The 16404-nt window shown below is 52.5% G+C and overlaps 1 pseudogene; it reads right to left on the bottom strand.

Annotated features, from left to right (window-relative positions):
- Positions 1-1762: 1762 nt before the first annotated feature.
- Positions 1763-3600, bottom strand: LOC148152012 (uncharacterized; annotated as a pseudogene).
- Between the last annotated feature and the right edge of the window lie 12804 nt (positions 3601-16404).

The raw sequence follows: 16404 nt of genomic DNA on the forward strand, positions 1-16404 counted from the left end.
AAAGCACAAATCAGGAGTGTGATGGAGTCCTCCCCACTTGCCTGGATGGATGCAGCTCCAACAACACTCAAGAAGCTTGACACCATCCAGGACAAACCAGCCGCTTGATTGGCACCACATCCATAAGCATTCACTCCCTCCATCACCCCCGCTCAGTAGCAGCGGTGAGTACTATCTACAAGATTCACTGCAGAAATTTACCTGGGCTTGTCAACAACATCTTCCAAACCCACAGCAACTTCTACCTGGAAGGATGAGAGCAGAAGACACATGGAGAACCGCCAACTCCAATTCCCCACCTCCTGACTTGAAACTAGATTGTCATCCCTTTAGTATCACTGGGTCAAAATCCCTGAACCCCCTCCAAAGAAAAACTGTGCATGTCCTGGGGACATAGAGACACCAACCATTTTGTTTTGGAGGGAGTTCTAGGTTTTTGATCCTAAGAACTGCAGCAGTACAACATTTGGGGCTACCTTCTCTGGGGCAACTAGGGATGGGAAATGAATGTTGGACTAGCCAGCGACACCCACATCCTGTCAAAGAACTTGTGAAATCTATCCAGTTGTTTTAGGTACCAGATGTGGCGAGCACAGTGGATATTATGAAGACATTTGATCAAGTATCAGTGTATTTAGATAAGGAGGAGGGTTCCACATAGTAGATTAATTAATCAAGTTAGATCACATGGGATTCAGAATGAGCTTGCCAATTGGATACATGATTGGTTTAACGGCAGGAGACAGCGAGTAATGGTGGAGGTTGCTTTTCGGATTGGAGGCCCATGACCAGTGGTGTTCCACAGGGATCAGTTCTGGTTCCTCTTTTGTTTGTCATTTATATAAATGATTTGGGTGAGAACATAGGAGGCCTGGTTAGTAAGTTTGTAGATGACACTGTTAGCGCGGATGAAATGATATCAGTCCGAGCTCAGAGTGCGGTTCAACAATCGGTAACGTTTATTGATACAGTAACGCCGGCGGAGACCAACCGAGGTCCGAATCTCGGCTGTTCTGCTGTTCCAGTGCGCAGCTACACATTATATACCTTTCTTTGTCAGGATGTGAGGATTTTGAGTATGAATGGGATGATAGTTCCCCATCATCGCTGGAGTAGGTGCAAATGGTGGGTTTCCCTCCGTCCCAGGAGAGTTGCAGTGTACACACAATAGGGTGCTAATTGGATTATGTAAACAGGTCCGGGTACTATCTGCTTGTCTCTCTCTGTGAGGGCTGGGGGCTAGCACCCACTTTGTTCACTTGGGGTGCTGGGGTGTATTAGTCTGTTTGTTCCTGTCTGGTGGATGCCTGTCCTTTGTGTCAGGATGGTTCTGTATTGATGAATATGGGTGTGTTTCAGTCAGTCTCTTGATTTGATTAGGAGATGGGTTTCCATATTAATTAGCTCGGGAGTTTCGGTCTATGAGTCATGGTTAGTGTCTGGCCTAGTGTGGATTTGATCTGTCCTCTGGCTCCCATCTCCTGGTCACGTGGGCGGACCGGCAGCTGCTGAGTTCTGTGTGTTTAAGCTGCGGCTGCCGTTTAAAACACAAAATGAATTCCTATAGTTTTACCGATGTCGGCATAGTCCCGTGGCAAATGCGGGGCGACTCTGATGCCCGCTTGCAGTCCCCCCTTTCGGCAAGGGGTTGGACACATCCACACCCCTGATGCCGATATTTTAAAAGTCAGTTCCTCGCCCGGTACATTCCGCCGGCCGTCATGCTGCAGTCATGGGGCCTTTGGATAGTCCCGGGAGAAGGTCACATTAACTCGAGCCCTGTGAGCTCACGGTGACTGATCGCCCGCCAGGAGGCTATGGCGTGGGGCATGGTCTTTCTGGCCTTTCGTTTCTTGTGCTGACGGCATGAGTGACACGCCACCAGGAGCCAGGCCAGAGCCAGCAGTAACTGTAGGCCTACAATGGTGCGCGAGATGATTCGGATCCAGGGATGTATGTTTACGTTTAGGCCCCAATCCCACACCCTCTATGCCCAGCCCTGGGACTGCAGAGCTGGCTCTGTGTCCTCCTCTAGGTCCTTTATATGTGATTGCAACTGGTGGTACAGTTTCACTGAGTGTCCTACCCGGGTCCTAAGCTCCCGTAAGACCAAATGTGGGATGGGGGCTCCTGATATTCCCTGAGGGTGTCCCTGAATTTATCAGTAGTTTGTATGGACTCGGGGTTCCGTCGTCAGACCTCTGAGATGTGAGCTTGCCCAACCGTGACTGGGCGCCTGGGGGTGAAGCAGAACTCGTGCTGGGGAATCGGGCACTGCAGTCCGTTATACCAAAATGAGGTTTCAAGAGTGGAAACACAATACTGTCCCCTTCCACCATACCCCACCCTAGTGAAGTGGGGGTCCATGGGTTTGATTTCAAGGGTGCAGCCCTGTGTCCGGTTGAACCTGCATTCCGCTGTTTCACTCCTTCATAAGGGGTGAGGGCAGATGGTAATTGCCCCCCGCCGCTTGCAGCCTGTAAGCGGCACCCCGTACACAGCGCCGTTTCGAGATATGGCTGTGTGGTGAGCTAATCGATATTTGAGGGAAGCGTTTTCCCGTATGACTCCGATGTTCTCAATGTGAAACAGGGGAAATGGCCCAGATCCTGGGGTGACCACGGGGATCAGGAGGACAATCCCGACTCCTGTCGCCTCACTGACCTCACAGTCGGGCATCACTGGGTATACTCTGGTCATACCCTTCAGAGTCCGACTGTTGAGCGGCCCGGAGCGCCCCGCGAGTGAGGCCAGTTTGGCGCTGTCGATCCAGTCGGGCACCTCCCCCCTTTGGACCTGGTCAAGATTATGCCGGATCTGGGTTACCATCCATAGGCCATACGCATGGCACAGCTGCCCCTCGTGGATGTGGGCCATGTTTTCCCTTTCCCGGTCTATAAGGCGGTTAATGGTGTGGGCGTGTGTTTCCAGGACTGCAATGCTGTCGAGCTGGGTGTATGCTCCCTCTTCCCCCAGGCGTGCCTGGTCTGCCTGATTTGTGAGAGACCTCTGTAGCAGGTCCCTCATTACCCCTTTTAGTTGCTCGATCTTTTCATTAAGGCCCTGGATGTCTAGGGAGTTTACTATGGATGTTCCCGTGTTGAGTCCTGTGAGAGCATCGTTGACTATGCCCCGTCTGTGTCCTTGTGTGTGCGTGTTATGTATGTCATTTCGGTAGTGGGTTGCCCCCATGGCGTCTATGGCCCTCTCTATAACCTCCTTCCCCATCATGGCGTATAGGTTGCGTACCTGTGCTGTGCAATAGTCCGGTACCCGGATGCCCGATATATTGACCAGCACAGGCACGACCTCGTGTCGGACGTTGTCATAAAGGGCCTCCCCCTCATCCCACAATACCAGTCCCCCCGCGGGCCCCGGTCCCAGGGAGTGGCACGGCAATATCTCGGGAGTCGTGGTCGGGGGTGGTGTGGTTGGGGCGGGTGGAAAGCACAAATACAAGGAGATTACCGCGGCATTGGTGGGCTCATAATACCCGCAAACAGACAGATCCCGTAAAGTAAAAGCATCAAAGGCCAGGGCAGAGGAGAGGTCCTCCGGCATGCCACACATTGTCCCGAACATGCAAACCCCCAAGTCCATCGCCGGGCGCAGGTCGGCCGCGGGTCGTGCTCTGACGTGCAGAATAAACAGAATGTCTGTACGCCCAGGAGGACCTCCAGCCAGGCATTGTAGAACGCGTCGATCTCGTCGGGCTTGTCCCTTGCAGGAATACAGATGGCGTCGGACGCGTTGAAGGCAACACCGTGGCGGTAGAAGTTGTCATGTATCTGGGGAAAAGAAGGCATCAGTCGTAGGGCGAAGAGGAGAGCAGGGAGGAGAGCGGTGCACCGGTGAAGCATGATCTGTGGGAAGAAAGGGAGAGAGAGAGAGGGGCACCCTTACCAAGGGTGTAGGGGTTAGGATGTGTTGGAGCAGGCCCCCCCGGACCGGTCCGCCCGTCGCACTGTAAGGAGAAAAAGGAGACGGTTAGAGTCAAGTCAAAGGTGGGGGGGTGTCTGTCCGATCGGGGCTTAAGGGAAGGGTTTAAGCTGGGACCAGTGTTTCCACCTGCCCTTTCCTTTCATGTCGAATCAGGCGCACGTGTCGCTGGTGAGGATGATTTCGTGCGGTCCCAGCCACCGGGGGGGGCGAAGCCGGGCCGGTCGGGGGCGGCTCTGACCAGGACTTTGTCCCCAACGCCGGGAAGGGGTTGGGCGGGCAGATGCGGTTGCAGTTTTGTCTGGTCCCTAATGTCCTGCTGGTCGCACACAGTTTGTCTAAGGGCCCGCAGCTGCGCGTCCAGCTGCCTGATATAGCGCGTCATCCTGTCCCGCAGGGGGGGCCATGTCTTCCCCCCAGACCATGACGTTCTCTGGTAGTCGCATGGCCCTCCCCGTCATGAGCTCGAAGGGAGTGAGGCCAGTGGAGCGGCCTGGGGTGGCCCTTAAGCGCATCAGTATGCAGGGCAGAACGTCCACCCAGCCCTGCTCTGGAGTTGGTGGTGGTCACCGTGGGGCGCAGGACACTGTGCCGGGTGAGCTCGGCAACGATTGCCTCAGTGGCGCGTAGCGCCTCAGGTTTAATCGGGTATTGTTGGTGCGGGGCGAGTATGGGACCGGGTATCTGCTCAGGAGGGGAGCGAATGAGGCCGCAGTCCTGCTTGCTCGTGGCCCACACCTCCGGGACGAGTTGGCAGACGGCCCCGAAGCCACCGTCCTTGGTCCAGTCCCGGGCAATGGGCACACTGGGGGCAAGCGCAGCGACGGATTTAGTGGGCACCCATCTACCCTCGTGGGCGCTCGTGTGAAATTTGCGGGATGTCCACAGGAGGCGACGGTGGACCGCGTCCACCACCGCCCCCAGTTCGCCCAGAAGGTCGATACCAATAATCGTCCCCTCCGAGTTTGGGCAAACCCAGAAATGCACGGGGAGTAAAATGTTGTCTACCTCTAGGAGGACGGCCTCGCTTCGGCGTGCAATAACCGAGCTTCCCCAACCCCTTTAATGGAAATGGAGTGGTGGGTTGAGGGAAGGTCGAGGTCGGTGAGGGAGACCGACGCCCCCGTATCAATCAAAATCTTGCATCGGCGGCCCCCTAGCGATGCTGAAACCCAGATACGGGGGTCGGCTCCCGAGATGGGGGCTGACGCTACTCAGTCTTTGCGTCGAGCGAACAGCTGTAAAAGCTCGAGCAGCTGGCCCCAACTGAGTTGATCCTAGTCGGGGGTGGTGAGTTTCGGGCTTGGGCTGCAGGGTTTGTGGGGTTTGTGGGGGCTGGGGTCGCGGTTGACCCCTTGTCTGGGGCGATCCTGGTCATGGGGGCGCGAGGAGTGCGGCTGTGGAGGTGGCTAGCCCCCCCTTCGGACCCGGACCCCAGGGGCGTCGGAAAGAGAGCGGGCATTGGGCTTTGTGGTGCCCCGTCCGTTTGCAGCGTCCGGTTCGTCCGTCGAAACTGCCGCAACGGCGGGCACCGCTCAGTTGTCAAGGGACATGGCCCAGTTCTCAAGCTCCGCAAAGGTGACATAGGGCACCAGGCCCGTCCGTAGGACTGCCTGGTGTGCGGGGCTCAGGCCGTCTTTGTATAATTGGACGAATGCGGGGTTCTGCCTATCAGTGTCGGGAACCCCGCTGTGTGCTCGGAACGCCTCAAACTTGTGGACCCCATATTCCTGGGCGCCCTCCCCAGGTTTCTGAGTGATACCCACAATGGTGTTCCAGTTGACCGGTGTATGGCCGAGCGCCTCGCTGACATCAGCCTTGAAGTCAGCGAGGGCAACCTCCTGTTCGCGACGGCTGTCGCTGAGGTTGGTGCACCAGGACCCATTCTGGTGCGCGGGCTGGAGCCTGGACCACAGGTTCTCCGGGGGTTTGGTCCGGACCAGGCCGGCCACGTCCCTATTGTGAAGGTTGTGGCAGATCTGCATCTCCCTAAGCCTCTGCCAAAATTCAGCATTATTGTGCCGGGGCTTAAGGGCAGGGAGCCTGTCCAGAAGTTTCATGGTGTCGCCCGGGGTCAGGGAGACGTACGTCATCTTGAGGCGGGGGTTATGGGCAAGGGTCGTGGCCCGTCCACTCTCCCCTCCCCCGGGGGTATATTCAATTTTCACCGGGGCTGCACGGGCGCGATTCCCGGGGGTCCGGATTGTCCGTGAGCCCCTCCCAGTCCCAGGTGGGGGACGGCGGGGCGCTGGGCGCATCGGATAAGGTCGGTAAAACCGTACGGGCAGTAAGCGCTCTGTGGCCTGCTTTTCCTTGTCTTGGACATAAAGCTGAACCTTGCCAGCAAGCCTGACGTGTGCCTGTAGCACCAGGACGCAAGCTTTCTCGTACCTATCTTTCTTCTGGCGGGCCCACCACTCGTGCTGTACATCCAGCGGGTCGCCAGCCTGAGCAAAGCATAGCCTTAATAACTTTTTTATTCTCTTCGGCTATAAAACGGGTAAGGGAACCCTCCGGCCCCCAATCTAGGTCCTCAGCCGTGCTTCCACCAATGGTAGGGGCGCAGCGGGTGTAACTTGACAGAAGCTAAACTAAAGTAAAGCTAGCAGGCGTGCTAAGGGATGTCGCTGGCACGGGCTTATTAATCGCCCAGTCGGGGAGCCCACTCCCTGTAAGTCGAACCCTAGCCCCGCGGGTCAACCTGGGCAGGGGTGGGGATAGTTACAGGCGGGGCACGTGACGATTCCTGAGCACGCGACCCTGGGTTTCCGTGAGTCTCTCTCTCACTGCCTGACGTTCAGCGGCCATGTGTACCCCACGAACACTGGGCGTGAACCAGGGGCCCAAGTGCAAGGGGGGGGGGGGGGGGTCGTGAACTCAGACCTAACCGCATCTGATCCTGCAGAGGCCAACACCTCGGGACCGCGAAGTCAATGGGCAGAGCGCGTAACCGTCGCTTGGCCCAGAGGCTCCGCATGTCGGGCTGGTTTGGAGGACTTCCCTTCTTGTAGCGCGCGTAGACCTCCCAGCCTCTACCGCGTACGCAAGGAAGGCGCTAAAACCGGGCTCAACGTACAATGGGATCCCCTATCTCCCACTGCAGAGGTCAGTCAGGAAGGCTTGTTTGGTCGGTTTTTAAACGGGGGGTCAATCTGTCGGGGTCTCGTACCTAAAGTCGTCGGTCCAAGGATAGTCCGTCAGTCACAGTAGCACATTAACAATAAACGACAATAATAATAATCACACACACATTTACTAGTGTTCCGCGACCCCAAACGCCCACCCGCGAAGGATCACTCACACACACACTCACACACACACACACACTTTTAAAGAGTACTCTACCGTTACACGACTGCCGGACTCACTCTGTTCACAGGTTCAGATAACAGCCGGCAGTGAAGTCCCTTGCGGGGCACTGGGAGACTTTTATGCGAGAAGTAAAAGAGTAAAGATACTCACCCAGTGCCGTCGCAGGGATCCAGCAGCCGTCGTTAACCAGGACGAAGCCCCCAATTGTTAGCGCGGATGAAATGATCTCAGTCCGAGCTCAGAGTGCGTTTCAACAATCGGTAACGTTTATTGATACAGTAACACCGGCGGAGACCAACCGAGGTCCGAATCTCGGCTGTTCTGCTGTTCCCGCGCGCTGCTACACATTATATACCTTTCTTTGTCAGGATGGGAGGATTTTGAGTATGAATGGGATGATAGTTCCCCATCATCGCTGGGGTAGGTGCAAATGGTGGGTTTCCCTCCGACCCAGGAGAGTTGCAGTGTACACACAATAGGGTGCTAATTGGATTATGTAAACGGGTCCGGGTACTATCTGCTTGTCTCTCTCTGTGAGGGCTGGGGGCTAGCACCCACTTTGTTCCCTTGGGGTGCTGGTGTGTATTAGTCTGTTTGTTCCTGTCTGGTGGATGCCTGTCCTTTGTGTCAGGATGGTTCTGTATTGATGAATATGGGTGTGTTTCAGTCAGCCTCTTGATTTGATTAGGAGATGGGTTTCCATATTAATTAGCTCCGGAGTTTCGGTCTATGAGTCATGGTTAGTGTCTGGCCTAGTGTGGATTTGATCTGTCCTCTGGCTCCCATCTCCTGGTCACGTGGGCGGACCGGCAGCTGCTGAGTTCTGTGGGTTTAAGCTGCGGCTGCCGTTTAAAACACAAAATGAATTCCTATAGTTTTACCGATGTCAGCATAGTTCCGTGGCAAATGCGGGTGGCTCTGATGCCCGCTTGCAACACCAAAATTGGTGCCATAGGAGACAGTGAAAAAGGTTTTCTAAGATTACAAAGGGACCTTGATCAAATGGGTTAATGGGTTGGAAATGGCCAATGGAGTTCAATCTGGATCAATGTGAGGTACTACATTTTGGTAAACAAACAAGGGTAGGGCTTATACAATTAATGGTAGGGCCCTGGGTAGTGTTATAGAACAGAGGGACCTACGGGTGCAAGTACATAATTTTTTGAGGTTTGTGTCACATCTAGAAAGGGTGATTAAAAAGGCGTTTGGCACGCTAACCTTCATTGCTCAGTCCTTAGAGTAGAGGAGTTGAGAAGTCATGTTGAGGTTGTACAGGACATTGGTGAGGCCTCTTCTGGAATACTGTGCCTAATTCTGCTCACTCAATTAGAGGAAGGGTATTGTTAAGCTGGAGAGGGTTCAGAAGAGATTTGCCAGGTATGGAATCTTTGAGTTATAAAGAAAGGCCAGATAGGCTGGGACTTCTTCTACTAGAGAGTGGGAGGTTGAGAGGTGACCTAGTAGAAGTTTATAAAATAATGAGAGGTATAGATAGAGTTAATGGTAGTGGGTTTTTTTTGTAGGGTGAGGGATATCAAGACTTGGGAGCACATTTTTAAGGTGAGAGGAGAGAGATTTAAAAAAGACATGAGGGGCAAATTCTTTACACAGAGAGTGGTCCATGTGTAGAAAGAACTTCCCGAGGAAGTGGTAGATGTGGGTACAATTACAACATTTCAAAGACATTTGGGTGAGTACATGAAGAAGGGCATATGCCCGAAACGTCGATGGTCCTGTTCCTTGGATGCTGCCTGACCTGCTGCGCTTTTCCAGCAACACATTTTCAGCTGAGTACATGAATAGGAAAGGTTTGGAGGGATATGAGCCAGGAGCAGATAGGTGGGGCTAGTTTAGTTTGAGATTATGGATTGGTTAGGCCGAGGGTCTGTTTCCATGCTGTGTGGCTTTATGTCTCTAGACTCAGAATTTGCTTAATATCAGAAGTCAGTGGGTGCTGATTATTTTTAAGACTGGGCAGTGGGTTACAGCAGCTGTTTGCCGGAGGATCAGTTTTGAGTCCATTCCTGTTTTCCTAAGGTGTAAATGGTCCTGTCTCCAGCGTACAGAGGATACCCAGTCTGGCAAGACAGCAGTCAGTTACGGGTGAGTTCTAGCCTTGCCAGAGGATGACAGGATAGTGAAATGGGCAGAAACATGACAGATGGAGTTCTATGTGCAGAAGTGTGAAATGATGCACGAAGGGAGGAAAGGCAGTGTTCTATAAATGGAAGAAGAAAACAAATACAGCGGATGCTGGGAATCCGAAATGAGAAGAGAAAATGCTGGAAGCACTCAGCAGGAACCCAGTTTAAGAAGAAGAGGTCTCCCTTTGAAGACAGATTTCTCTGCGTTAATCTGTGGAATTCTCGTTCTCAGACAGCAGTAGAAGCTGCTCAAGACAGTCACAACCAGATCAGCCATGATCTTATTCAATGGTGTATCAGTCTCGAAGGGCTGAATGGCCTACCATTGCTCTGACACAACTTCTAGGTCAGGCAATGTTTCTGGAGACAGGAAGCCACAGTTAATGTTGCCTTCAATGATACTGATCCCATAATTGCCTCAATTTTGAGAAGCATTTGTATGTTCACAAGTCCTTAAAGGTACCAGGCCAATTTGATGAGGTATTTAAGAAAGGATATGGATTACTTGGATTGTATACAAAAGGAACAAAATATAAAGAAAAAGCGATCATACTAGAATTTTATGGATCACTGGTTAGACCCCACCTGGAATATTGGGGTGAATTCTGGACACCACACTTCAGCCAAGATGTGAAACCTTGAGAAGGTGATGGTGAGCTGCCTTCATGAACTGCTACAGTCCGTGTGTTGTAGGTAGAGCCACAGTGCCCTTACGGAAAGGAATTCCAGGATTTTGATCCAGTGACACTGAAGGAATGGTGATATATTTCTGAGTCAGGCTGGTGAGGGGTTTGGAGGGGAACTTGCAGGTGGTGGTGTTCCTACGTATCTGGTGCCTTTGCCCTTTTGGATGGAACGGGTCATGGGTTTGGAAGGTGCTGTCTCAAGAATTTCTACAGCACACCTTGCAAATAGTGCACACTGCTGTTACTGAGCGTCAGTGGGGTAGGGAGTGGATGTTTGTGGATCTGTTGCTAGTCAAGTGAACTGCTTTGTCCGGGATGGTGTCAAGTTTCTTGAGTGTTGTTGGAGCCGCACCTCATCCAGATGTGTGGATCCTTATGTTTTGGAGTCAGTAATACAAAGGAATTTTCTACGTGAAAGAATAACAGAAGTTGAAAGGGTTCATAAGAATGAGGAATTTACAACACCATGGGCCAGCAACGGGGCTAACCAAAGGACCCGCAAGACCCAGTGGTCCCAGTGGCCTGTCTTTTGCACCTTCCTATGAGTTTATGAATGAATATGTTCAGCAAGACAACAGGAACAACTGTGAGGGACTTATTAACCAATATTGTAGGTTGCAACGGGACATTGACAGGATACAGAGCTGGACTGAGAAGTGGCAGACGGAGTTCAACCTGGAAAAGTGTGAAGTGGTTCATTTTGCAAGGTCAAATTTGAATCCAGATTACAGGGAAAAAGGCAGGATTCTTGGTAGTATGGAGGAACGGAGGGGTCTTGGGGTCCACACCCATAGATCCCTCAAAGTTGCCACCCAAGTTGATAGGGTTGCTAAGAAGGTGTACGGTGTGTTGGCTTTCATTAGCAGGGGGATTGAGTTTAAGAGCCACAAGGTTATGCTGCAGCTCTATAGAGCCCTGGTTGGACCACTCTTGGAATATTGTGTTCAGTTCTGGTCGCCTCACTATAGGAAGGATGTGGAAGCTTTATAGAGGGTGCAGAGGAGATTTACCAGGATGCTGCCTGGACTGGAGGGTTTGTCTTATGAAGAAAGGTTGAAGAAGCTAGGGCTTTTCTCATTGGAGTGAAGAAGGGTGAGAGATAACTTGATGGAGGTGTACAAGGGGATGAGAGGCATAGAAAGAGTGGATAGCCAGAGACGTTTTCCCAGGGCAGAAATGGCTATCATGAGAGAGCATAATTTTAAGGTGATTGGAGACAGGTTTAAGGGAGATGTCAGAGGGAGGTTCTTTACACAGAGAGTGGTGGGTGGGTGGAATGCACTGCTAGCGGTGGTAGCCCTTCATTCCTGACCAAAGGCTCTTGCCCGAAACGTCGATTCTCCTGCTCCTCAGATGCTGCCTGACCTGCTGCGCTTTTCCAGCAACACACTCTCAACTCTGATCTCCAGCATCTGCAGTGCTCAGTTTCTCCCTGCCAGCAGTGTTAGTAGAGTCAGATACATTAGAGACATTTCAGTGACTCTTGGATAGGCAGATAGATGATAGAATGGGATAAAAGGTTAGCACAACATCGAGGGCCAAAGGGCCTGTACTGTTCTATGTTCTATTTCAGCAGCCGGTGAGAAATGAACCCCAGACAAGACAGAGCAGGTGAGGGAGTAGGCTAGAGGCTAAGCACAGGTCATAAATGTAGAAGTTGCGATCTATTACATTCCTTGATGTTAGTTCGAAGTTCAATGGTTAGCGGCCTCAGTTCGATGTCTGAAAATCCAGGGGTTCTTGCCTCAAACTGGAGCCAGGCAGACTCTCCTGGTAACTGACTCATGGGAGTGCTGCATTGTTGGAGGTGCCATCTTTCAGATAAGACATTTAACCCAAACCACGTCTTACACCTGAGGTGAGGGCAAAAGGATGCCAGGGCACCATCCCGAAGAAAAGCCCGCGAATCTTCTCCCAGATCTTGATGCTTGCCCTGCACCGCTGTCACTGAAATAGAAGTTTGGATCATTATCACATTTCTGTTCGTGGGAGTTTGCTGTGTGCAAATTAGCTGTGATGTTACAACAGGGATTACATATCCTCGGCTGCCTGCAATATTCTGGGTGTACAGAAGGGGTCAATCGAAATGACGAGTCCTCTCTCTGTGACATTTCATTTGAGTGTATTGTCCATGTTCCATGTGAGGCAGCACTGCCCTCTTGTGGGTAAGTTGCTGAACAGACGCTTGATTATGGTACAAAGCCACTCCAATTTAAAATTACAAATCACACAACACCAGGTTATAGTCCAACAGATTTAATTAGAAGCACTAGCTTCCGGAACGCCGCTCCTTCACTCCAAAAGCTAGTGCTTCCATTTAAATCTGTTGGACTATAACCTGGTGTTGTGTGATCTGTAACTTTGTAAACCCCAGTCCAACACCGGCATCTCCAAACTAATTTAAAATAATTGCATTGACACAGGGAAGGGTGTAAAATTGTTTTAAACACAAACCCTTAAGCATGATCTACTACTGGCATTGTTTATTCACCTAGTGCTGTTTTTCAAAACCTCTACTTATTAGAGCTTCTGGAGTTGACAAACTCTTCTCTAACGAAACACAATCTTTGTTAAGACACCGCCTTCCCCTACATTCTGCTGAAGTCCCTATACTTCTACTTTAGACTAGCTCCAAGTTCAAGTTTAATATTACTTGTGCCGTCAACTAACCCCCAACCCTGCCTGGATTCTGTTTAAATCTGAGTTTGAAAATAAAATAATGCAGCTGTTGCAAATCTGAGCTAAAGACCAACAAAGGCTGGAGAAACTCAGCTGATCTTGAAACATCTGTGAGGAGACAAGCAGAGTTAATGTTGCAGGTCAGTGCTTAAAACATAAATCTTTTATTATTCAGGTGCAGGAAATGTGTACCGCTGCCTGGGCCAGCATTTATTGCCCATGCCCTGGAGAAGGTGATGGTGAGCTGGCTTCTTGAACCGCTGCAGCCCATGTGTTGAAAGTAGACCCACAACGTCCTTACGGAGGGAATTCCAGGATTTTGACCCAGCAACACTGAAGGAACGGTGATATATTTTCAAGTCAGGATGGTGAATGGCTTGGAGGGATCTTGCTGGGGGTGGTGTTCCCATGTACCTGCTGTCCTTTCCCTTCTAGATGCAAGTTGTTGTGGGTTAGAGAGGTGCTGTCTTGTAGATGATCTACACTGTTGCTCCTGAGTGTCGATGGTGGAGGGAGTTGATGACCATAAGATATGGGAGCAGAATTAGGCCATTTGGCCCATCGAGTTTGCTCTACCATATGATCATGGCTGATAGGTTTCTCAACCGCATTACATAGAATCACAGGATCCCTATAGTGTGGAAGCAGGCTATTCAGCCCATCAAGTTCACATCAACCCTCCGAAGAGCATCCACCAGATCCACCCCACTGCCCTCCCCCTGTAGCCCCTGCATTTCCCATGGCTAATCCACCTAACCTGCACATCCTTGGTCACTATGCACGATTTAGCATGGCCAATCCACCTAGACTGCACATCTTTTGACTGAGGGGGGAAATTGGAGCACCCGGACAGTTACCTACAGCTGGAATCGAACCTTAGTCTCTGGTATTGTGAGGGACTGATCAAGAACCTATCCATCCCTGCCTTAAATACACTCAATGACTTGGCCTCCACAACCTTCTGCAGTGATGAGTTCCACAGAGTCACCACCCTCTGGCCAAAGACATTTCTCCTCATCTCAGTTCTGAAGGGCTATTCCTTCCCTCCAAGGCTGTTCAATTGGGGAGAAAGTGAGGTCTGCAGATGCTGGAGATCAGAGCTGGAAATGTGTTGCTGGAAAAGCGCAGCAGGTCAGGCAGCATCCAGGGAATAGGAGAATTGACGTTTCAGGCATAAGCCCTTCTTCAGGAATGAGGAAAGTTTGTCCAGCAGGCTAAGATAAAAGGTAGGGAGGAGGGACTTGGGGGAGGGGCGTCGGAAATGTGATAGGTGGAAAGAGGTCAAGGTGAGGGTGATAGGTCAGACTGGGGTGGGGGCGGAGAGGTCGGGAAGAAAATTGCAGGTTAGGAAGGCGGTGCTGAATTCGATGGATTTGACTGAGACAGGGTGGGGGGAGGGGAAATGAGGAAACTGGTGAAATCCGAGTTCATCCCTTGTGGTTGGAGGGTTCCTAGGCGGAAGATGAGGCGCTCTTCTTCCAACCGTCGTTTTGTTGTGGTCTGACGATGGAGGAGTCCAAAGACCTGCATGTCCTTGGTGGAGTGGGAGGGGGAATTGAAATGTTGAGCTACAGGGTGGTTGGGTTGGTTGGTCCGGGTGTCCCAGAGGTGTTCTCTGAAACGCTCCGCAAGTAGCCGTCCTGTCTCCCCAATATAGAGGAGGCCACATCGGGTGTAGAGGATGCAATAGATGATGTGTGTGGAGGTGCAGGTGAATCTGTGGCGGATATGGAAGTTTCCTTTGGGGCATTGGAGGGAGGTGAGGGGGGAGGTGTGGGCGCAAGTCTTGCACCTCCTGCGGTTGCAGGGGAAGGTGCCGGGAGTGGAGGTTGGGTTGGTGGGGTGTGTGGATCTGACGAGGGAGTCACGGAGGGAATGGTCTTTACGGAATGCTGATAGGGGAGGGGAGGGAAATATATCCTTGGTGGTGGGGTTCGTTTGGAGGTAGCGGAAATGACGGCGGATGATGCGCTGTACATGGAGATTGGTGGGGTGGTAGGTGAGGACCAGTGGGGTTCTGTCCTGGTGGCGGTTGGAGGGGCAGGGCTCAAGGGCGGAGGAGCGGGAAGTGGAAGAGATGCGGTGGAGGGCATCGTCGACCACGTCGGAGGGGAAATTGCGGTCCTTGAAGAAGGAGGCCATCTGGGTTGTACGTTTTTGGAACTGGTCCTCCTGGGAGCAGATGCGGTGGAGTCGAAGGAATTGGGAATGGGATGGCGTTTTTACAGGGGGCAGGATGGGAGGAGGTGTAGTCCAGGCAGCTGTGGGAGTCGGTCGGTTTGTAGTAGATGTCCGTGTTGATTCGGTCGCCTGAGATAGAAATAGAAAGGTCGAGGAAGGGGAGGGAGGAATCTGAGACTGTCCAGGTGAATTTGAGTTCGGGGTGGAAGGTGTTGGTGAAGTGGATGAACTGTTCAACCTCCTCGTGGGAGCACGAGGCGGCGCCGATACAGTCATCGATGTAGCGGAGGAAAAGGTGGGGGGTGGGGCCAGTGTAGTTGTGGAAGATGGATTGTTCCACATATCCTATGAAGAGGCAGGCATAGCTGGGGCCCATGCGGGTGCCCATGGCTACTCCTTTCATTTGGAGGAAGTGGGAGGATTGGAAAGAGAAGTTGTTCAGGGTGAGGACCAGTTCAGTCAGTCGAAGGAGAGTGTCAGTGGAAGGGTACTGGTTGGTACGGCGGGAAAGGAAGAAGCGGAGGGCTTTGAGTCCTTCGTGATGGGGGATGGAGGTGTACAGGGACTGGATGTCCATGGTGAAAATAAGGCGTTGGGGACCGGGGAAGCGAAAATCATGGAGCAGGTGGAGGGCATGGGTGGTGTCCCGAACGTAGGTGGGGAGTTCTTGGACTAAGGGGGACAGGACGGTGTCAAGGTATGCGGAGATGAGTTCGGTGGGGCAGGAGCAGGCGGAGACAATGGGTCGTCCGGGGCAGTCAGGTTTGTGGATTTTGGGCAGGAGGTAGAAGCGGGCGGTGCGGGGTTGTGGGACTATGAGGTTGGAGGCGGTGGATGGGAGATCCCCTGAGGTGATGAGGTTATGGATGGTCTGGGAGATGATGGTTTGGTGGTGGGGGGTGGGGTCATGGTCAAGGGGGCAGTAGGAGGAGGTATCTGCGAGCTGGCGTTTGGCCTCATCGGTGTAGAGGTCGGTGCGCCAAACTACTACCGCGCCTCCCTTGTCTGCTGGTTTGATAGTGAGGTTGGGGTTGGAACGGAGGGAGTGGAGGGCTGCGCGTTCCGAGGGTGAGAGGTTGGAGTGGGTGAGAGGGGTGGGGGAGTTCAGGTGGCGGTTAATATCGCGGCGGCAGTTGGCTATGAAGAGGTCGAGGGCAGGTAGGAGGCCAGCACGGGGTGTCCAGGTGGATGGGGTGTGTTGGAGGTGGGAGAAGGGGTCGTCAGAGGGTGGGCGAGAGTCTTGGTTAAAGAAGTGGGCATGGAGGCGAAGGCGGCGGAAGAATTGTTCGATGTCACGCCGCGTGTTGAACTCATTAATTCGGGAGCGTAGGGGAATGAAGGTGAGGCCTCTACTGAGGACTGGTCTTTCATCCTCAGAGAGGGGTAGGTCTGGAGGGATAGTGAAAACACGGCAGGGCTGGGAGCTAGGATCTGGTGTGGGGCTGGAGCTGGGTGTGGGGGCG

This window comes from Chiloscyllium plagiosum, unplaced genomic scaffold, assembly GCF_037043375.1.
Source record: "Chiloscyllium plagiosum isolate Xiang-an unplaced genomic scaffold, Cpla_swu_hap1 HiC_scaffold_2, whole genome shotgun sequence".
Classification (NCBI taxonomy): domain Eukaryota; kingdom Metazoa; phylum Chordata; class Chondrichthyes; order Orectolobiformes; family Hemiscylliidae; genus Chiloscyllium; species Chiloscyllium plagiosum.